Raw genomic sequence first — 23007 nt, forward strand, 5'->3', positions numbered from 1 at the left:
TTGAAATGAAACAGTTAACTATTTTTTCAGTGGTAATGAACCTTTGAAAACATAGTGTTCCTGTGGAATGAAATGTCTTGGGTGATCAGGCCCTTCATGAGTCCTGATTTGATTTTTGACTCTCTTTATCTTCCATTAATCCATGCCAGGCTCTAAATTTGAAGCAAAAAGTAATAATGTCTGGCAAAATGAATACGTCTGACACCTTCTGTAACCATCCAAAACAGACTTCTGTCTTACAAGTTAGGCATTTGAGATCACCAGGAAATATTTAAGCCAAGTTCACGTTGTTTGTTATTTTCCTATTACAATGTTGTGAATTTTGATTCCCTGTTTACATTAATAGGATTAAATTCTGCAGCCATTACTCAGGTCTTTTAAACAACACTTCTGCAGCCATCAGCTAAACCCTTAACTTCGCTGAAGTAGGTAGCAAAAACTTCTCTGCCTTCAAGAAAGCATTTGCTTGTGTGTGTCAGTGCATTGGTACAAAAACTTACCTATAATTTTCTCTTGTTTTTCTCATTTTCAGAAGACACTCTACACTGCCAATCCATGTTTTTATTCCGATTTAGAAAAAGAGTTTGCAAATATTAATTTTTCTAATGCCACAGCAATTCAGAAAGAGCAAAATTTTTGTTGAAAAAGTAAACAACAGAGGGTAGTAGAGAGCTGTGAAATTGCTCTGTCAAATCACTTAGGCCACAGATCCTGGGAGATGCTGAACTCAGCTGAGATGAAGCAGCTAAATAGGTTACAGGATCTGGACTTAAGCCTCTCTGTGCTTCAGTGCTTCTTCAGTAAAGTGAAAAAACTCGTACCACACGGCTGGGTGCAATATATGACAAATGCACGAAAGATTTCTGGTGCATTTAACTTCTCTGAGTGAGGTGTAAATCTAAACTCTAGCCTTTGCTTTGTATGTATTTACCCAGGGACATCTTTATTCACTGGCAAGTCTCAGTGAATAATCAGGATAAACTGTGAATATGTTCAAGCTGGTGTCATAAATGTTTGGCTCTTCTTTCCTTAGGTGTGAGGGCCGATGTATTTAATTTATAGAATTAATTGATTCAAGTTGTGTCACCACGTGATGTACTATAGATGACAGTCAGGGGCACAATTTATTGCAGTTCAGTAAAGTAATGTTGGACTTCCTCACGTTTTGTAACAAGTAGTTGGCTAATTAGTTGATTTTCTTACACTTGCTAGACTTAGACTGTACTATATGAGCTTGTATGGTTTACTCTTGTGTCATATAACTGTGGAGGATGCCATGCAGGATCTCCAAGTAATTTATTCTAATATTCACGAATCAGGTAAACTTCCAGAAATGGAAACTGTAGGACACCTAAATATAATCAGTCAAATGCCAGGAGTCTTTTCCAAAAATGAACAGAAAGGGAAAAACCAAAAGTTTTGTTTTACAAAACATGTTAAAAGTTATCATACTCAGATCTAAAGTATTTTAAGTGAAGTCCAGTCATGTGCTGGCGTGTGAGAACATTCTCAGCAAAATCTGGAAACAACTTCAGCCTTTATTTTATTCAAAATAACTATCAGTAATTGCTAGAAAAAAATTACCACTTTCAAAGTGATCAAAATTGTCAAAAATCTCAGTATTTCCTCAAAGAACCTAAAAGCATTCTAGCAACTCAAGAAATGATCTTTTTAATTTTGTGACATAATATGGAAGAATTTGTGCATAGGCCTGAGACTTCTGTGTGCCTCGGGCATACTTGTTCATTATAGTGGCCAGTTCTCAGCTGGCATAAATTAGTTTAGTTCATCTGAAATCTGTGGAGTTATGCTGGTTCATGCCATATGTAAAATCTGGCTTTCAGTCATTGAGAACAGGTACGTGGTCTCCCAGCAGGACAGGACCCCTCTCTATAGGCTGTGTTTGTGACTTGTCTTTTGGAAGCTGAAAATAAATTCCAAATTCCAATCATGACGTTTGAATTTTCAGTAGCTTCTATAGTTTCTGATCAAGACACAAACATCAATATGCCATCTGCATGCAGTTTTGTTTTTATTTGTGGGGGGTAGGGCTGGACTTCTACCCACCTAATTGTAGCTGTTTAATCTGCAGGGCCTGTGAGCCCATGTGATTTCAGCACATGACTAAATATTAGCATGATGGAGGGCACTTAGTTCCACTAGAGCAAAATTAATCTTAGTGGTAGTTTTTGAAGGTTAACAAGTTGCAGAGCACTTGGATCTAATGTGGGAGCCTTGGGCCCACGTTACTGTGCTAGCAAGGTAAAGCAGACTCCCTGTTACCAGTTTTTTTGTTTGTTTGTTTGTTTTCCAGTGCTCTGAGACAGTGGAACCAGAGCTTCTTTTAAGGGTCTGGGACTGTAGGTGAAGTGCTTGTCTCATGCAACATTTGTCTTCCCAGAGGTCATTCAGATTGACAGTCAGATTCAAGAGGGCATTTTAGGTGGGAGGGATGCATTCAGAAATGTGGGGGTAGGAGACATGGAACACGTATGACAAATTCTTTGTTTCATTCAACTCTGAAGAAGATTTTTTGGATTGTTTTGGGGAGGCACCCCCATTTAGGACATTCAAATGTTTACTTTTAAAGAAGATAAGATCATAACGGCTCATTAAAACTCCGCCATGGAGCCGTGCTAATTCCAAGTCTTTCCAGAAATAATTTTCAGAGTTGTGTCAGAAATGGCCTACTTCATGCAATGCAGTGCTCTGAGCTCGAGCCATCCATGCAGGCTGGTAGCATTGGGCTGCAGATTCAGTGCTTGAGTCAGCCAGAGGATAAGATAACAGTTGAATGTCCTGTATCTGTAACTGATGCTGTTTTTGGAGTCTTAGAAAACAAGAGAGATTACAGTGACCCTTTGCTGTCTTCCTTACGGTCTCTCTGTCTCTGGGAGGCAGACAAGGTGTTTTGAAGTTACAATATATGCATCATACCAGAGTGCCTTCAGGAAAGCTTCTGAATGAGCTACCTTTCTGTGGTTTTGAGCATTTTCGCGTATTCTGCAAGCTCATGATCTGACTCTTTAAGGCTGAAGTCTCAACTGTTAAAAATCATTATGTTTCTGTGAGAGGAATTGAAATTTCCATCAGATGGGCAGCTGGGCCCTTAAAGACTGCAACAGCACAGAAGATAGCGGGCTCCCTTTAGAGGGGCCTCTATGTTAGATTGAGTGATTAACTCTCTGGAGTATGGTTTATGTTACTTCAGTGATGTGTTGCCAATATTTCATTAAGGAATGACCACAGAAACTTCTTCCTTCATTTGATGATAGGTTGTGAGTTGCAGGGGATGAATGCATTTGCAGAGAGCGGGCTGCAGTGACCCTGTTCATATGGATTTTTCTTTTACATGAAACCACTTCCTCGCGACTAGACTAGTTGACAAATGAACTTCTATTTGGCTACTTTACATTGATGGCATGGTGATCCCATCACACACAGGACAGTCCACCTGAATTTCATTTCATTTACTAAGGTGTAGGAGGATTATTACTCTAAGCCGAAAGGAGTACCTAGGGAACTACAGCCCTGTCAGTCAGACTTTTATGACAGGGAAGGTTTTGGAGCAGATCATATTGATTGCCATCATGTGGCATATACAGGACAACTAGGTAATTGGGCCCAGTCAGCATGGGTTTACGAAAGGCAGGTCCTGCTTGGCTAACCTGATCTTCTCCTATGACAAGGTGACGTGCTTAGTGGATGAGGGACAGGCTGTGGATATTTGCTACCTAGACTTTAGTAACGCTTTTGACACTTCATCATTCTGAGTTTACCACATCATTCTGGGTAAAAAACTGGCTGGGTGGCTGGGTCCAAGGAGTTGTGGTGAGTAGAGTTAAATCCATCTGGACGCTGGTCACGAGTGGTGTGCCCCAGGGCTCAGTACTGGGGCCAGTTCTCTTCAACAATCTTTATTAATGATCTGTATGAGGGGATCAAGTGCATCCTCAGTAATTTTGCAGACAATACCAAGTTAGGCGGGGTGTTCATCTGCTTGAGGGTAGGAAGGCTCTGCAGAGGGATCGGGATAGACTGGACTGATGGGACAAGGCCAACTGTATGAAGTTCAACAAGGCCAAGTGCTGGGTCCTGCACTTGGGGCACAACAACCCTATGCAAAAAGATAGGCTGAGGGAAGGGTGGCTGGAAAGCTGCCTGGAAGAAAGGAGCCTGGTGATATTGATCGATAGCCATGTGAATATGAGCCATCAGTGTGCTCAGGCAGCCAAGAAGGCCAACAGCATCCTGGCTTGTATCAGAAATAGCATGGTCAGCAGAACTAGGGAAGTGGTGTCCCTCTGTACTTGGCTCTGGTGAGGCTGCACCTTGAATAATGTGTTCAGTTTGGGGTTTTTTGCTACAAAGGACATCAAAGTGCTGGAGTGTGTCCAGAGAAGGGCTATGAAGCTGGTGAGGGGCCTGGAGCACAAGTCCTGTGAGGAGCGGCTGAGGGAGCTGCGGTTGTTTAGCCTGGAGAAGAGGAGGCTCAGGGGAGGCCTCATCACTCTCTACAACCATCTCAAAGGTGGTTGTAGCGGGGTGGGGTTGGTCTCTTTTCCCAAGTAGCAAGCAATGGGACAAGAGGAAATGGCCTTAAGTTACACCAGGGAAGTTTTATATTGGATATTAGGAAAAAATTCTTCACTGAAAGGGTTGTGAGGCATTGGAACAGGCTGGTCTGGGAAGTGTTTGAGTCACCATCCCTGGAGGTATTGAAAAGACATGTAGATATGGTTTAGTGTTAGACTTGAGAATGCTAGGTTAAAGGTCAGACTAGATGATCTTAGAGGTCTTTTCCAACCTAAATGATTCTCTGATTCTGTAGTCCCAAAGAAGAAAATTATGTTGATTCAGAAAGAAATTTGTTCTGCTGATGTCCTCCTCCAGCTGTATGCTAACATGTCTGTACTGTGAGACACCCCCCCCCCCCCCCACGAAAAAAAAAAAAAAAAAGTGGCTTCTGAATACCTGGAAAGTTTCTTGTACTTGATTTGTGCTACTGTTGTGGTCTTGTCAGTGAAATGCTGGGGATAATTATTCACAATTTTCTCATCGTTAAATCGCGGAGCTCTGTCATGTAATGAGTTAAAGTGAGGGGATGAATTTCATCTTCCTCCTGCTGATAGTTGTCAGATTTATTACAGGAAAAAGGCAAGATTTTTTTAGCGGAGTTTAGGGTCAATGATGGGTCAAAGCAGAAGCCTAGCTCCTTATCTGTGCCAAGATCCACAGTGACTTTAAAGGGTAGTTCAATCACCAGTGTTTTTCTTTCATGCTCCTTATTGGGAATTTGGGAATATTTTTGCTCAGGCAGTTAACAGTCAAAAACTTTTAAGAGGTAAATGCTTCAAGAATTATGATCATAATCTACTTTGGTATCTTAAATACTTTAGAGGAGGCTCAACAGACAACTGTGGGGAGACGTGGGATCAAAATGTGAGTTTGCATGTATTTCAGCAGCAGCAACAGCTCATGAAGGTAACTGAAGGTCGCTCTCAATGCAACTTCCTGTTGTCCCTCATCTTTAATTTTTGCCAAAAAGTTTTAGTCAGTGGTTATTCAGTTAAATCCCTCTTTGAAGCCGATTTTAATCTTCACTGTCTCCTTTTAAGGTCACACCAGCTTAGTTCACCTCCGTCTACCTGCTCCAATACTTTGCCAAATACATCCCAGGATACCATTAGTCTTCCTTGCTGTAAGGGCACATTGCTGACTCTTGTTCAGCTAGTGATCCATGAGAATCCCCATGTTATTTTCCTCCAAGCAGCTTTCCAGGTGGGTGGTCCCCCAGCATATACTGGTTCATGGGTTTGTTTCTCCCCCAGGTGCAGGATTTTGCAATTCCCCTTCTTGAGGTTCCTGTCAGCCCATTCCTCCAGCCTCTCAAAGTCCTCCTGGTTGGCAGGATGACCTTCTGTGGTGTATCAGCCATTCCTCCCACTTTTGTGTCATCTGCAAACTTTCTGGGGGTGTACTCTGGCCCATCGAGTCATCATTTCATTAATCAGGCCATTAATGAAAATGTTAAACACAACTGGACCCAGTATTGACCCCTGGGCCAGTTACTGGCTTCCAAATAGACAATGCACTATTGATGATTACCCTCTGGGATCAGCCATTCAGGCAGTTTTTTGATCTACCTCACTGCCTGCCCAGCCAGCCCATACTTCAACAAGTTGTCTGTGAGGATCTTAGGGGGCACAGTCTCAAAAGCCATACTTCAGAGCAGGTGTAGTCACTGCTCTCCCCTCGCCTGTTAGTCATTTCACGCTTATCAAGTTGGTAAGGCATAACTTCCTCTTGGTAAATCCATACTGACCAATCCTGATGGTTTCCTTGTCATTCATATTCCTTGAAATGGTTTCCAGGACTAGCCTTTTTTTTTTTTTTTTTTTTTTTTGCGTCATATTTTCTCCTTCCCTTCTTCCTTTGAGGAGGATGGGGAGTGAGAGAGTGGTGTGGTGGAGTTCAGTTGGCCATCAGTGTGAAACCCACAGGGTCTCATCAGTCTCTTTATTCTTCTTGGTCATGTAGCCTGTAGCAGATATATAAGTCTAGCCAAATATGTGGCCACATATATAGACATTACGTCACTTTTATCTGTCCCTCTCTTTAATCCTAACCCATAAGCTCTCAGGTCCTCTTCCACCCTGAGAAGAATCCATGCACTCCAGCTGTTTGCTCACATAAAGGGTGACTTCTGCTTCTCATCTTCCCTTCTTGTCCTTCCTCTATTGCAACCCTCCTGTCATGGTAGCCATCCCACCATGTCTCTGTGATTCCAACAAGATTGTAGCCCTGCAACTACATGTGGCTCTCTGTCTTAGCATGTTTATTCCCAATAGCGTGTGCATTAGTATATACAGGCACTTCAGAAAGGCACATCAGTATGTTGGTGACATTGGGGTGACATGAACTGCTTCTCTCTGCAAATTGTTTGCACTTCAGCATTGACTGAGATGCAGCCACTAAACCTGGAGGAAGTGAATCCACCAAACCTTCCCATAGAGAGAGAGAGAATGCAGGTTGTTTTTTGTTGTTGTTGTAGACTCATTTTTCTGAGAATAGACCAGAAAAACTGAAATGTTTTTATTCTATAAACAGATCTGGATGCATGCTTCCATGCAAACTAAAAATTGTGCTGAAATAAGTAAAATTAAGTTGAACTACAGAAATTGAAGAAGTTTGTACCTTCTGCCTCAGAAATGTCCCAAAACAAAGCAGTCCACAAGACTTCTTTGTAGGCTGTACAAATTCACAGATTTTGAAGGCCCTGTGAGACTGTTACAGTTGTCCTGTCAGACCTGCAGTTTAACCCAAGTTCTAGAGACTCAAGTTATTCTTAATCCAAGCTCATTATGTGCCTGATCTATGCAAATCGCTTGGAAAAAATCAGTCTTAGGCATTTATACCAAAGAAAGCTGGAATGGATTAAAACTCACTATTTATAAATTATTATCACATGATAAACAGAAAGTATCTAGATTCTCTAAAGAAACAGAAGGGAGGAAAGATTTAGCTCATGTCCATATAGATCGAGTTCTATTGAACCCTACAGGAAATATCCAAACACAAAGAGAAACTGAGAATATGGCCACATTATATGGTAGAATGATTAAAGAGCATCAAAATGGATGGCAGGACCAAGTTTTTTTGCTATTCATTTAATGGCTAGCCGCATGGAGCTTTTATACCACAGAAGTTATATTGATAATACTTTTTAGTTTACCTTTCTAAGAAGATCCTGTTTTTATTGGGAGGTTCAATATATCTTCATTCATTACTTGCATTACAGAATGTAAGCAATGTATAAAAGCTAAATTAGTGGCGGGTGCAGGAGGGGCTGGCTGGGATTTTTAAACTCAGGTATGACAGAGAAGCAGTGACATCCAGACAAGTGAAAATAGCTGAGTCTAAATCTAAGTTCCCGTAAATATGTTCTCCTTTCCTTAAAACATTTATTGTGTTTTTCAGCAGAACTACCACCTGCTTCAAAAACACTGTGACCAAATGCTTTGCTAATTGCCTGATCCCTTTATAAACCAACTCTTCAGCATACTCATGTTGGTAGGAAAGAGTTGCGCACATTCCTTATTTACCTACCTAAGCAGAAGTGATGGTATTATTTTGAATTTATTTTTAACAAGCTACAGTAAATAGTAAGAGATTTTGCTTGCATATAACCCCAGTAAATTGCTGTGTGCAGCCATTTTTAGTGAGCATTCCTATCCAAAGCATGTAGCATTGCTATTTGCTGCGTGTCTTTGCCAGAAAGGTTTAGATTCTCTTCAAAGATCTAAAGCCTTAGAAAGGTCTAGAAAGTCAGTTTCATTTCTTTCCATGACCTAATCGTTTGGTTCAAAAAGGCAGTAAATTTAAACCAGCTGTTGAAGTGTTTCAGAAAAATGGCTATTTCTACTATGTTTTATTATGTCTGCTGTACCCACTCATCCACTCAAGAACGATTCAGGAACAAAGAGTTAAAATTTGTGTTTAGATGGCAATTACATAATTTCTAAACATTTCCAGAAATTCCTTTTAATGTAATTTCTTCAGCATAAATTGGTGGTAAGCTTATAGGACTGGATGGCCATTCTACATCTGGTTTCTGTTACCGAGAAGTTGATGTGTGCCATTTGCTCAGACCATCTGCAGAGAAAAAGTTTTTTTTTTTCCTTTTTAAGACAGACTGCCTTTGCTTTCAGCATCTCAGGATTAAAGTAACAAAAGGCACATGTTATTTCCACATAAGTATGGGAATGGTGTTGTTAAATTGTTGTGAAGCACTTATTTATATATTTGACGTATGAGGGATACACTGTAGAGCAATGGAATGTCCCATTTTAAATATTTGGTGTGCATTAAGTGTCTGATAAAAGCCTGCTGCAACTGGTGGATGTCTCTCTGACTTTACTGGAATGTAACAGATCCTTGGCCCTTTTAGAGATTTGCTAATAGATTCAGATACTGTGAAGTTATTTATATTTTTCCTGCCTTTTCACTTGCAACATTGTAACTATTTTTTTTTTTTTAATGGTTTCCCAGAAAGAAGGAAGACTGTGGTTTTTTATACGGTCCTAAATCAGAAACTAACTGTGGGAGCAGCTTATGTAACTTTTCACCATTACAATCCTTACCTACTGTTTTTTTTTTTTTTTTTTTTTTTTCTGTTTTTTCTCTTTTCTTTTTTTTTTCTTTCTTTTTCTGAACTCCAAATGATGCTGCTGAAGGTACCCCATGGCTTTGTTGTCCTGGGTACCTGTGGCAGTGACCCAGCAGACAAAACTGTTGCCACATCCCAGCTCTTGTCACCAGAATGAACACTCCAGATGCCAACGTTGACTGCCAAGTTCCAAAGGTAGGCATGCACTGGAGCTGATGTTTGGGGCTGAAGTATTCAAGAGTTTAAAAGATTACCGACTGTTCCTGCAAGAGTCTGTCAAGCAATCTAACAAGCCCTGAAAGCTGAATGAGAGAATAAAATCTCCATCCTGGCAATAGACTCCACAAATGCATGAATTCTGTTAGATGTGATGCTGTATTCAGAGAAAACTACAGTACATGGACCATCAAATGGATATCATATAAAATTTAATAATTCTTTTAATACATTTATAAAGGAGAAATCCCATCCCTCTTTCACCCAATTTTCAGTCTGAAATTGAATTAGTACAAGATTTATTTTTGTCAGTTGAATACATGTGGTTTTTTTTTTTCCTTTTATGAAGGAGTCTTTCAGAAATACCTGATTTCTTTTCTAACAATGTAGTAATATCCCCCCTTACAGATGTAGTAAAGATTAGTGCATGAGACATGAGCACTGTGATACCCCCCTGCACTTTGAGACATACTGCGATTACCAACGGCTTTTCCATTTGTATGACAGGTTTTGTTTGTGGAGTCCTTGAAGCTGTATGCCAGTGCCCATTTATACCGACTACAGCTGTGGTATCACTTTGGTCACAACAGTCAAAGTTATTTGTACAGTACTCCTTGATATTTGACTTAGTCCTTGTGATAGGAGGTTGACAGGGCTAGTTTTAGAGTCTGAAAGTCTGCTTCTTCATAGAAATAAGGAGAGAAGGCAACCAGTATTCCCTTCTGCAGAAGAAGTGACAGTAAAGGCAAAGTTTCCCAGCTATCTTTTAAGCTCTCTTTTATCTTACTCTCCAGCCAGATGGACTAATTAGTAAAGGGCATGTGCCTCTGCCCTTTCCACAGGGACCATCCATGTAATGTTTACTAAAATTAGGGATGATAACAGTTTTCTGCACTCTATTCCTAATGTGAATAGTAATATATCCAAATATTAGAAAATAAATTCAAAATAGATTAGCTATGCTCCTTCAAAATAGATTAGCTATTTATAGGCTAAGAAGACCTAAGACTTAGAAATTGGATAGGCAGGGTAGGAATTCTATCCAGAGAAACATAAATGTTTTGGGGGCTATCAGTGTCAGATAATGATTCAGTGAAACGGAAGCAAGTAGAACAGGTTCAAGACACATTAGGAACAAGTATTTTCAGCAGCAGCACCTGTTTCTATTCTGTCTTACAAGAAAAATAGCAATGGTCCACACATGATGGCAACTAAAACGTTCAAATAGGCAGAAGTACTATTGCAACATATTATGTCCTGAAGAGGACTATGTTTTGTTGCAAACAGAAAGCATAACTTTCATTGTAGATAGTATTCAGGCCACATTCTGACTGTAAATATGTGATCTGACTGTTAGAATAACATGGATAAAGCACAGCACCGTCTCCCAGATGGAAATCCCTTACTAATTTGGTTTAGTACAGGAAATTCTGTGCTTCTTATTAAGAAGAAGAGCAAGCTCCTTTCTTACTGTCTTGGATTATGCATTTTATCTTCTAAATCTGCCTTCTCTGAAACATCGCTATCACAGTCAGCTTGGGCTATAAAGATCCCATAGCCCAGGCAGTGTTAAACTCTCACTGGGATGGGCTGGGAGAATTCCAAGGAAAATTTAAGGTGACACAGGAGGTGATTCTGATGCTTTCAATATGTGCCCTTTGGCTGATCTTCAATTGAACCATTATCCCTCTCCGGTGATAATGATGTCATCTTCTAAATGAGATGTAAAACTCACATTTTGAGCTTAAGAGGTAAAGAGGGAGCCTTTTACCTAATTTTCACTGGACATCCTGTCTTCCATATTTTCCAGCACCCCGCAAGGGGCTTTGCACCCAGCCTGCTGTGCTTTATCCACAGCCTCCAGTACTACTGGTTGTGTGATTTAGCAGATGTGCACACAAATCATTTTCATAAAACTCACTCTTGTGCTGTAGAGCATCAGCCAGCAATGCACTGTTTTGTTTCAACCAACTGGGGCTGAATGACAGATCATTTGTTTTACTAAATAGACAAACAAAGGCAAATCTACGTATCAAGTTTATGTTGGTACTACACAAAAAAAACTTCATATTGTTGTTTTTTTTTTAAATAAATTCCTACAAAGCTACACTAATCTTTAGGAAAGAATTATTAAATTATTAAATTAAAAATTATTGATTTTTTTGTCTAATAGTGCCTGGAAAATAATTTTTGTCTTCAAAAAACCTACACTTTTCTTGAAGAATTACTACTACAGTTATGACACCTGAGTGTCCAAAGTGCCAAGGGAGTTCTGTGATGCCCTGAACACCTGTAATTCCACAGGAAAATGAGTCTCCTTCTTTGGGTCAGGAGGATGCCCTTGAATCAAACCTGCTCTAGCTTGTTATTTCAGCACTTCAGTTCATATCATGCAGAGGCCTCAGAATACATCAGCTGGATTCCTTCTGAATGACAGTAAGTAGGAATACATGTGCATGTGCTTTGGCAATAAATGAGTGTTTGGTCTGTCCCCAGGTGCCATATGTTAAAATATGCATAGCGATGATGCCAGGTTCTTTACACCAACTGTGACACTGTGCAGGTCTGGTCCTGCTGGTTAAGGTATACTTTGGTTATACTTTATACTACAACACCACTCTGCAGTTGACAGCGTGGGCTTGCTGTGGGTTCTCTGTGTGCTTTGAGTCCAAGACTGAAGAAGCTTCAAAGCAAATTGCTTCCATGTCCAGTCCTGCAGGCATGCTTTCCATCTGAAACAGTGATGTTAACAGACAATTTCTTCCTGTGCTGTGACGATTTTCAAATACCAGCTGCACCATAGTTTGGCATGATCCTGATTGTAGTGTTTAAAGTCACCTCTCAAAATGTGGACACCTGTAGACAATTCACATTTATTTATTCAGTAAACAAGATAAGTTGAGAACATTGTACTTATTCAGATATTATTGTCTGATGATCTTATAAATTACAGCTGTTCCCAATGAACTTTACCAACTTTTAGAAAGCTCTTTTCAATTTCACTCCACCCAGTGGATCAGTCTGAGGAATACTGAGGACTCCATCCTTCTGAATCCTCAGACATGCATCTTGATTTGAAGCTCTCCAATTTTAGGGAATACTGAAATTAATGCTGATTTTAATTACAATAAATGATATGTTATTAAGTTATTATTTTTATTACATATTCTGATAGTATCAAAAGCACTTGTGACAGTGAACATCTGCTCATCAACTGTCTCCTTTGAGAGTGTTCATGTGTAAAAAAGGGAAAGTGTACCTGGATTGAATCTGCACGCTCAATTTTACTTAATAAGAGGCTCGTGGAGATCCTAAAAACATTCAAAATCTAGACTCATTGTGAAGTATATTTAAAGATTTGGCAAGTTTACTGATTTCTTCATTAAAATGCCACTACTGCTTTTTTTTTTTTTTTTTTTTTCTCATTAAATTTTGATTTGGTTACTGTGGTTTATTTAACCTGGGGTTTTGTCTCCTGAGCAGATACACTTGGCAATGTGTTGGAAAGTTGTGGTGACATCTGACATGCCCAGGGGATTGCCTGGAGTCAGGGAGCTGACCAGTCCCTGGGCATGGCTGATGAAGCTGGGCAGGCTGGGAGGGGGCTGACAACTGATTAGCCAGCAGAAATTGAACCCACCACCCTGCACCACCCAGAATGGACCAGGGCATAGAAGAGTGGGCTTTCCTCAAGCCCCCAGAGACTAGTCTGTGCCCCCTGAGGTAAGTAATGCAAGGGATTAGTTTTTGCTGCTGCAGGACAGACAGAAGTTAGCTCCCACCGGAGAGCTCTCTGCCTTTACTGGAGCCCAGCCTGAAACAGGTACAGGGGAAGGTGTCTGCCGCAGCTTTGTGTGCAGGGCTCTGCCTGTCTGCTCCCTTTTGGCAGCAAAAGTAGCAGTTTGATAACTACAGATGTGGAGCTGTACTTCTAAGGAGTCTCAGATTGCAGCATGCACCATGCTGTCTCAGTTGGAGCCTCCTGAGGCTTCTGCATGCTTTTATTTCAGGAAGCTGGTATTTTGCATTGGTGTAGATGCTGTGGTCTAACCCAGCAGGCAGCTAAGCACTGTTCACCTGCTCCCAGTGGAATAGGGGAGAGAATTGGGAGGAAAAAAAAAAAAAAAAGCTCATGGATTGAAATTAATACAGTTTAATAGGATAGAAAAGGAAGAGAAATAATGATGATTATGATAATAATAATAATAGAATGTACAAACAAGTGATGCACAATGCAATTGCTTGCCACCCACTGACCAATGCCCAGCCTGTCCACAAGCAGTGTTTTCCCCCCACCCTGGCCAGCCCTCCCATATTAATTGATGCCATATGGTATGGGATACCCCTAGTTAATTTGGGTCAGCTGTCCTGGTTCTGTTCCCTCCAAGCTTGTGCTGCACCCTTAGCCTGCCCGCTGTCAGGGCATTATAATAACAAGCTGAATTGTCCTTGACTTTACACTAGTAAGCACTGCCCTGCAACAGCTAAAACATCAGTGTGCTGTCAGGATTATTCTCATCTTAAATCCAAAACACAGCACCATACCAGAGGAGCAAAACTATTCTAGCCAAAACCATGACAATGTTACCACCTGAGTGGTTTGTTTGTTTATTTATTTTTTGTCTCAGGTTCCATTTAATTTCAGGACAAAGGAGGTGGGCTTAAAAATCAAAATGTATATATTATAAATGCATATATTGAATTTGGCTGTCAGATTCAGGTACCTACATGGCTACGTCCTGATGGATCCTGTTGGAAGCTAAAGCTGATTTATTACCTTAAATTTTACAAGCTTGTTATAAACCAGTGATACCGAGTCAGAAGGACATATGGTTGTCTTTGTGATAGAATAAAAGAACCAAATTTGTAATATTTTACTATGTTTAGTTAGATAGAAGGAAAACTAGAAACTTTGTATGTCTGATGCTACCTTACTGACTAGTCAGCCTTACCTGTAAGGCCGTACAGAATTGTACCTCAGGACGGGGTAGGGGGGCAAGGTAAGCTAGGCCTGGAGGATGTGCCTGTAAAGAATGTGTGGGGAACTCGTACTGTGCATGTCTTTCAATATGTAAATGACTTAGCTTAGTATGCACCCCTAAATTGGAAAAACAAGGTAAGACAGAACGAGATGGGCTGAGCATGTGCAAGAACTGGGTGCAAGCAGTGAACGTAGCAAGGAAGATTACCAAAGACCACTGGAGACCTCCAGTAGAAACAATTGCACATGTGTCAGGGACATCTACATATGTTAACGAGTTACAAGAAATAGTATGAATATGTTAGTTATTTCTCAGGAATCTAATGACTCTGTATGTTTTGATTGTATGTAACCCCTGCAACTTGGACAATTTGGCCTACATACTAGGTGGAGCGATCCCTGTGTGTCTGGCACCCCATTTAAAGACTGCCTGCTTTCTTAAACTCCAGATTGAGTCTTAGAGAGTTTCTTTGACAGACTTTGTGGTAACAGTTTTGGCAACCCAAATGGGACTTATTTCTTGAGCCTCAACAGTTCCTGGGATTGTGGAACCTCAGCTGGCACCAAGGGATTCTCAGAGAGGACCCCGATCCCCAGGCTGAAGAGCCCCCGAGCGAAGACCACTGTTTTGTAAGTACAAAGGCATTCTTTTGGAAAATTTGGTTACCTGCCTATAAAATGCACCAAAAGCTACACAGGGTTGGGTTTAAGACACAGGCTGGGGTTTGAGTCTCCGTTTGGTTGTGGGAGGTCAGAGTCCCCGTTGCGCCTGCTCTTCCCCATTTGGTTTTAAAAACAGTGTTGGAGTCCCCAACTTGGCTAACTGAATTTTGGCTTGGATATTGGAATTTGGGTACTGGAACTACATATTTGTTTTCTTGGATTTTTATATATATATATATATATATATATATATATATATATTTTTTTTTTTTTTTCCTTACTACTCATTTAATATTGTTGTAGAGACGTTAGTAGCTCTGGAGTTGAGGCAGAGACCTCAGAATCATGGGCGTGAGCCCTCTGGGGCAGAGGAATCGGATAATGAGTGAGAAAGTTGTCATGGGAACAACGCCAGTGGCAGGGAGGACTCCAGCTGGCAGGGGAATTGAGTCTTAGAGAGTTTCTTTGACTGACTTTTACGGTAACACCAGAGTAAAGGGAATAATTCTTACCTTGCTGTGATGACTTACTAAGGCCATAAAGAGACATCAGCAGGAGGCATGACATTTCAAACAAGCCATTCAGAAAAGTGCAAACGGGTAAGACTTTAAAAGTGCAGGTTTTCAATCTGCAATTAAGGAGATTTTAATACTGTGTTCCTATCCAGGACAAATTTATTTCTTTGCAAAAGTTGCTCAGAATAGGATCCTTGCACTGTCTTAAATGCAGCTTGAGTAATGCACTGCATTTGAGTGGCTTCTACAACAGACAATTTTTTTCCTGTTTAACTACAGCTGCTTTCCCATTAATAAACATAAAACGATTTTTAACAATAAATTGGGAACTGCTAGAAGTTCAAAATGGACAATTTTCTTCCTAGTAAATCAGCTGATACTGTTAATAGCATCATGTTTCGTATGGAAATCCTGATCTTTTTTTAAAATATTTAGGTGTAAATGAAAATGGTAGTACTTTAATACTTTAATATTATTGTACCCATTACCTAAAATCTTTCCTATCTCCTTTAATTCACATAACTCATTTTTTTCATGACTGATTGTGTTGGTCCCATCATGTTTCTGTCATGATTGCTTAACCTCTTGGTGTGATTTATGAGAATATTTTTGCTGGCTCTTAAATATATATATAATGTTTTCTTTCTGTAGACATTCAGTAAGGGAAACCTTGAGTAACTTGGAAAAAAGCAGACAGAAAAAAACTTTTTTGTGGAGAGAGAGAAAAGAAAGTGGTGATAATTCAGTGCTTTAATTCTTTTTTTTTTTTTCTTTTCCCATGATTTAAGATGAGTACTTCAACTTCCCCATATTGGCTATCCCTGTTTTCAAAAGCAGATTAATGCTACATCTTTTTCTGAGTTTCTCAGAACTATTGTGTCTTGGCAGTCAACTTCAGTCCTCCTTTGCTCAGTTCATGCACAGTAACAGAATATTCTGTACTTATTAGCACAGAAGATACAGAAAGAATAAGAATCACCAGGAAAAAACAAAAACAAACGACCAAACAAAAACCAGAAAGATGGACAGTGATGGAAATAAACAAATGAAATCATTCTTGAGAACATCAATGTTGAAACAACACAGCAAATCAAGGTGAAAAGATGGCCAAGTTTGAGGAAAAACAAAGATTTACTGCAGAGTCATCCTTTTGTATACAGGGTTTTTCATTGCTGCCTTGCAAACGGGAGCTCCCTGGATTGAGAAATTCGGCTATTAATGATTTACAGTCAGTAGCAAGACAATCAAAGTTATTTATTCCACCGAGCCTGGGACAGGCTTGAATCTGCCATTCAACTTAATAAATGTCAATCTATATTGTGAAAATGATAGAATAACGCATTCAATCTTCAAGCATAGATTTGCTGACATAGAAAATGGCTAATGTTATATGAAAAAAAATCGTCTGGTGTGTTGCACAGAAGCATACCTGTCAGAAACTGTGAGATTTATTCCATCCATGTATATAACCATGTCACTCTATTCTTAATTATATTCTTTATTAAAAAATTTATTAATTTGTCCCCAAGTCCTACCACAGGAAGTTCCTGCAGTTCCCCAGAAAATCAGTCCTGCCCCCAGACTGGAAGATCTCAAAAGATATTTAGGAGATCAAAAGACCTGCATTAGGGCTTTGGTTCTTTGCAAGGTCCCTGCAACTTACCAGTGCATTAATAAAGCATTTTCTCTTCTAGTGTCTGTCTATACTATCTTACCTGTAGGGTAGTGGGTGTTTACATTCCAAAAAGGTACAAACCCGAGGTTACACGCCTCAGGCTTTTGCAGGACATAACTGATTAAAAAGTGCTATAAAAATTCTCACTGAGTTTTATGTGTGTTTCACTATAGAGCAGTATCTGACAGAGCCAGACATGGAATTATTGATCAGCTGCTTTTCCACACAGAGGTCCCATGTGGTAAAGAAAGATGCTGCTAGTGAAATACTAGAAAAAGGATCAGAGATGCTTAAGTTGTTCTTAGTCCAAGCTACTGTCTGTCCTAATTCAGGGGCTTGACTTTTCCCTTGGCCTAAGTGAATAATCATTCCTTGTACTGTGTCATGGGTTTGGAGTTCTGCCCATATTACTCATGTGAGACGGAGTAAAACTAGGAGGACACAAAGACCAAATCCCAGGGAAAATCCCCTGCTTCTAAGCAGTGCGATGAACTGGAGGAGATCCTCATTATCCTTTTACTTTCTCTTGGTTCTCATCTTGTATCTCCAGACTGTCAATTCATATCTTTATCTTTTTTGACAAAATAAAATAGGCTTGGAAGCTTCACTGGCAAGATTTTATAGTTGTTGTAGTGTTAAATTCTCTTTGCATTACTATTAATTGTCTGTAATCTTTTAATTTTTTTTTTCTGTTTAAAATTGCTTAAAAAATTGCTCCCTGAACTGGATTTGTTTCTTCATCTTTGACATTGTAAAGAGTCCTGTGCCAGTCCTTTGTGTTCCTTGAGATTTGTTCTGAAGTATCCTACAGACAAATTAATTTGCCAGCCAGAAGCCTTCAGCGACTACATTGGGTGTAAGAGTTCCCCTCAGCCAGCTGGCATAAGAAAGAGAAACATTCGAGAAGAATGTTTCCATCCTTCTTGTCTCCAAATGTCCACCATTCCCACCCCCATCGAGTGAAAGCTTTTACAGCATGCCTGGAAGTACGTCAAATTGAGGCCATTTTCAACAAAGGGAAAAAGGAATGCACTCTAGATCCTCGGGGCCTCGATTGAGACTATGCAGCTGCAAGCACCCTTTCTCTTTTTAAGGGAGTGATTCAGACCAAACTCTTCTATTGGCTACAGATGTAGCAATGCTATATATTATGGTTCTCTCTGCAATATTTTATTTTAAGCACTCTGCTGAGCATTCACTGTTTAGAACTTGGTGTTCAGGCTGGGTGATCTGTTCCCTTTTCTACAAGAAGATTATGCTTTGGCTGCATCTATAGACCCCAGTTTTACACAGAAGTGGTATGCGTCCCAGTGATGATGAAGTTATAAATTTTCTCAAGAAATTCTGAAATGGAATTGGTCTTTATTTCTGTTTTCGTATTGTCCAGTAAAATGAAGGAAATCTGCCTACATTCAACTAATTCCATGCTTCATCTGAGTTGCATCCCCTAGATCTTCATTCCCTTAATCCCATGGGCTTTGACCAGGTGAAAGTCTGGCTCCTGCTGTTGCCAGCAAAATTCCAGTTGATTTCAAGAGTTCAATCTCAGAGTTTGGCTAAGGGTCAAATTTAATCTGGCAGGAAAGGTCTGAGGGCTGTTGCACATTTCTGCAATTTCCGCTATGTTGTTGATATTGCAGTTGCATGAGACCTATGTACTCTAGAGCTGGAGTCACATTTCAAAAAAGCACCCTACAAATACTAGATATGGACACGCTTCATGCATGGTCAGACTTGATCTCCATTTTCCGTGGCTGCTTTTTACGGTTATTCCTCCTATCCTTTCCTCATTTGGATGTGGTGCCATGTCTTGCTGAAGTGTTGTTAGTGAGGAGAGTTGATAGCCAAGGCTAAATCCAAATGCTTAAAATACAATCACAGTCTCCACAGCCTTCTAATATTTGAAAGCTTTGCTGAAAAGGAAAAAGCTCATAACTAAAAATTTACATCTCAAGTCAGGTTTAAATATGAAATAATCTCTGACAAGTCTGTTTGATTTCCTTCACAATAACCTTATAAATACATTTTAATACATTTTTCCTCCCTTGATTTAAATATTTTCTTTTCTTAATAAGTTTGAGTTCTAAATAATGGCTAAGTGAATTTTTTTGAAGTTACATTTAAGGAACTTTTTTTTTTTTTTTTTTTTTTTTTTTTTAGTTATGGGAATACTGTTTTGGTTCTGCATGTATACTGTTACTTCAGAAAACTGAAGCAGAATGTTGTTCTTTTACACCAAATGTGTTTTGCTGAATATAAAATCCAGGGAAAGAGATAAATAACTTTTTACAAATGTTGGTCTGTTCATCATTCCTCTGTTTGTACTGTATTTCTGTGACATGTATGGGGCCAATTTGTTGAGATGGGTGGTTGAACTGCAGGATGATGGATTCCCTCTGATGATTTACAGATGCAGTTTATCATTTCTAGATCACATCTTCCTCTTTCCCTTGTTCAAATGTTTGTGTGTGATGGGAATGAAGGCAGAGAGTTTTTTCTCATGCTTTTAGTTTTGGTTAACCATGCCACACATTAAGATCTTAACATGCTAAATAGATAGCCTGAATTATTTATAAGTGGTAAAGATGTCATTAAGTTTTTTAGGATATAGACAGAAAGCTCTTTTCTTTTTCCATGTTCTTCTTCCCCGAAGTCATATTTCATGAGTGTTCCTCACAAAGATCACATGTGAGGGGTTGTATTGGGGATCTACTGTAGAAGGAGCCTAAGGCATGAAAAATTGTCGCTATTTAGTCAGTATATATGTACTATGGAGTGCTTTATGGAGATTATGAATATCAAACCCACTCTAGCCAAAGTAACTACAACAGAGCTATAAGGAGACTTAGGTCAAATCTAATTGGTTCTCATAGTATTTAGTCAGTGATTATTCTTGTATAGATATTAAGAGTATTTTAGACAATTACAGTTGGACTGAATTCTTCTTTTCTTGTTGAACATCAGCAATAGGTGACAATGGAAAAATTCAGACCTGAGGGATGAAAGCCTAAAACATAGGGCTTAATGAGAACAAGCTTAATGATAAAAACTTTTTTTTTTTTTTAATCTATTTGACTCCTACATATCACTCTCCTGTAGTACTATGCCTTCAAATGTATGGGATTAAGACTGCCTTAGTTTTTAAATCAGTTTTGAATATTTAAGCTTTAATAATAAAAAGGCTTTAGTGTCAGATCTTGCACAGGTTGTACAGTTGCTAACAGAACATTTCTGCAGAGACGAAATTCATATTGTGTTTTAAAATTGACTAACACTTGAATTGTGTATATGGCTACTAGTGAAACCAGCAACACTTAATGAGTCTAGCAGTGTTTATTTTTGAACCACTTTCTGTGTGGATTCTCTCGTTCCCATAGTCTCAATCTCTGTCTTTCCACTTTACTTGGAAAAGGTTTCTCCTTCCAGCTTGTTCCTCACAGTTTTTTTTATAGCTTAGTTTGTTGGTTCTGCAACTGTGATTCCCTGAAACTTCAAAGCCTTAACAGAGTTTTTATGAATATATTGTCATGCCTGAACTACGTAACTAAATGGCTTTTTTCACTTATGTAGTGATCTCATGATCAGAATATTATCTCTCACCTGGGCACTTTCCATGTGAGCAACATAAAGCTGTCAACAGAGCTGTTCAATATGCCTCATTCAAATGTGTTTTGCATTTTCTTTATAAATCTGTGTCTGTGTGCCTCTGAACTGATACCCATTTGGTTCTGTATCTCAAGGAGGGGTGGGCACTCAGGCAGGCATCTGTCTCAGATGGGTTGGTGGAGCCATAAACACAGGTCATCATCAGGTTCAGGTGACAGCGTGCTTAGAAACCTCCAAATCCCATTAGCTGGCTTTACTTCTTTGTACAGTGGTACCTGAGGCTTGTACCTGTGCTGACATTTCCTGAGTCTTCTGCTTTAGCGATGTGAAGTCCACAGAAATGAAATAAATTCCTGAACTGCATACATCATTTCCAAGTGAAAAGGATCTACTTCCCAAACTTTGTCCCCAAGACTGGCAGCCCGACTATTTTCCACACCTCTACCATTACGAACAAATTCCTCTCTCTTTCCCTTTCCAAAATTATCTGCCTCATCCTCATTTTTTTTCCTGTTCCCTTTCCCAGAAATTTTATACTGTACTGCAGGCTTCTGTGTGTGTAGCTGGAAATGGGAGGGATTACTGTCACTCTGTAATCTCAGCTCTGCACTAAAAGGGCAAAGTTCACACTCCCTGGCTAAGACATCCTTAATTTCACGATTTTTTCCCCCCGTATATCTAATACTAACAACCCATGGTAATGTAGTTAACATTCATTGAAAATTTCCATCAATTCTTGTCTAATTAGACATAGTACAATGACAGTAGAGTAATTACAGTAATCTTAGTCATATCAGTTGTGTATTTTTTTTTTGTGATTTTCTTTCTTTCTTTCACCCTTTGTGAATAGGATGTTATTGAACCCAGCACTACAACAGCAAAATACTAATTAAACCTGGCAGTTTCAACTATATTCCTTTTTCAAATGGATTCAGTGTTTTTGAAAAACCTTAATCCAGAATTTATGAGCAAAGCCTACAGAATATAATGGTGACAGAACCAGTAGAGTCTTATAAACCTTAGGATAAATACTGTGTCTTTTGTGTAGAGGTCTTTTGTTGGGACCAGTCTATGGTATCTGTTTGTTTGGGATTTTTTGGGATCAGTCTATGGAAGCGGAGAGCTGGGATGAAACTTTCTATTAAAATTCTGCATGTTAGATAATAAGCTATAGAAAGATGTCCCATTTTACTAAATTCTCATTTTTTTATAGAAAGGTAAATGAGAAACCAGTTATCACAGGATTTATAACAGAAGCAAAGTAAAATAATGAAATAGAATCTTGAGAAACGTTTCTGTAGAAAGGCAGAAAGATATTTTTATGCTGGCTGCTTGCTTAAGCTTTATGCTGACACAATTTATTTTGAAAGTGGTGGGGGAAAATATCTGTCACAGAGCACAAATCAATATTTGTTATCCATCTTATTCCTTACCTGTCCTTTCAATAGTCTGCTTGTTTATATCACTATGATTTTTTTTTTTTAATTTATTATTATTTTTTTTAATCTCTTGAGATTGTACACTGCAAAGAACAAGATCTGTTTTTTAATTCGTGGGTATACAATAAGTAACTCAACGGTTCCCTAGTACCTTCAAGATGCTATTGCAGCAACAAGTGACAGTAAAAATATTTTGTTGAAGTTATCATTTTTCTTCTTCTTCTTTTTTTTTTTTTTTAAGTTGTTTTCTTCTTATAAATATATTTGGCGTCGTTAATCCTTTTTAAGCTTCATGTCGTACACAGCATGCAAAGATACAGCATGGTATGATGAGATCTAAGCTCCTCTGTACATAGAGATCTCTCTGTGTAACCTTTTCCTTAGGAGCTGGAATACTGGCAAGTCTAACTACTCTTTGTTTGCTTTAGAGATATATGTGTTTATACATCTATGTCTGTGCAAAAAGAGGTCTGGCAAATTTCTACTGAATGTATTTAAATCTGTCTTGATATCTCATTAGGGCTTCCATGATTATGTGGCAACAGGTGGGAATTAGAAGCCCCTGTTTGACACCATTTCCACCGTTCTGTTCAGAAAAGCTGGGGGTAAATCAAAGTGAAGATGTCAATTACATCTCTAAGTGTAGATAGAAAGAAACAATGGGAAGAGGAGGTGCAGGAGATCTCCTAGAGGGTAGTGCAGTGCTTTCCCCCTCAAGGCGTCAGTCCCAGTACAGTCCCCTG

Source organism: Aythya marila, assembly GCF_965140915.1.
Source record: "Aythya marila genome assembly, chromosome: 2".
In the NCBI taxonomy this organism is placed as follows: domain Eukaryota; kingdom Metazoa; phylum Chordata; class Aves; order Anseriformes; family Anatidae; genus Aythya; species Aythya marila.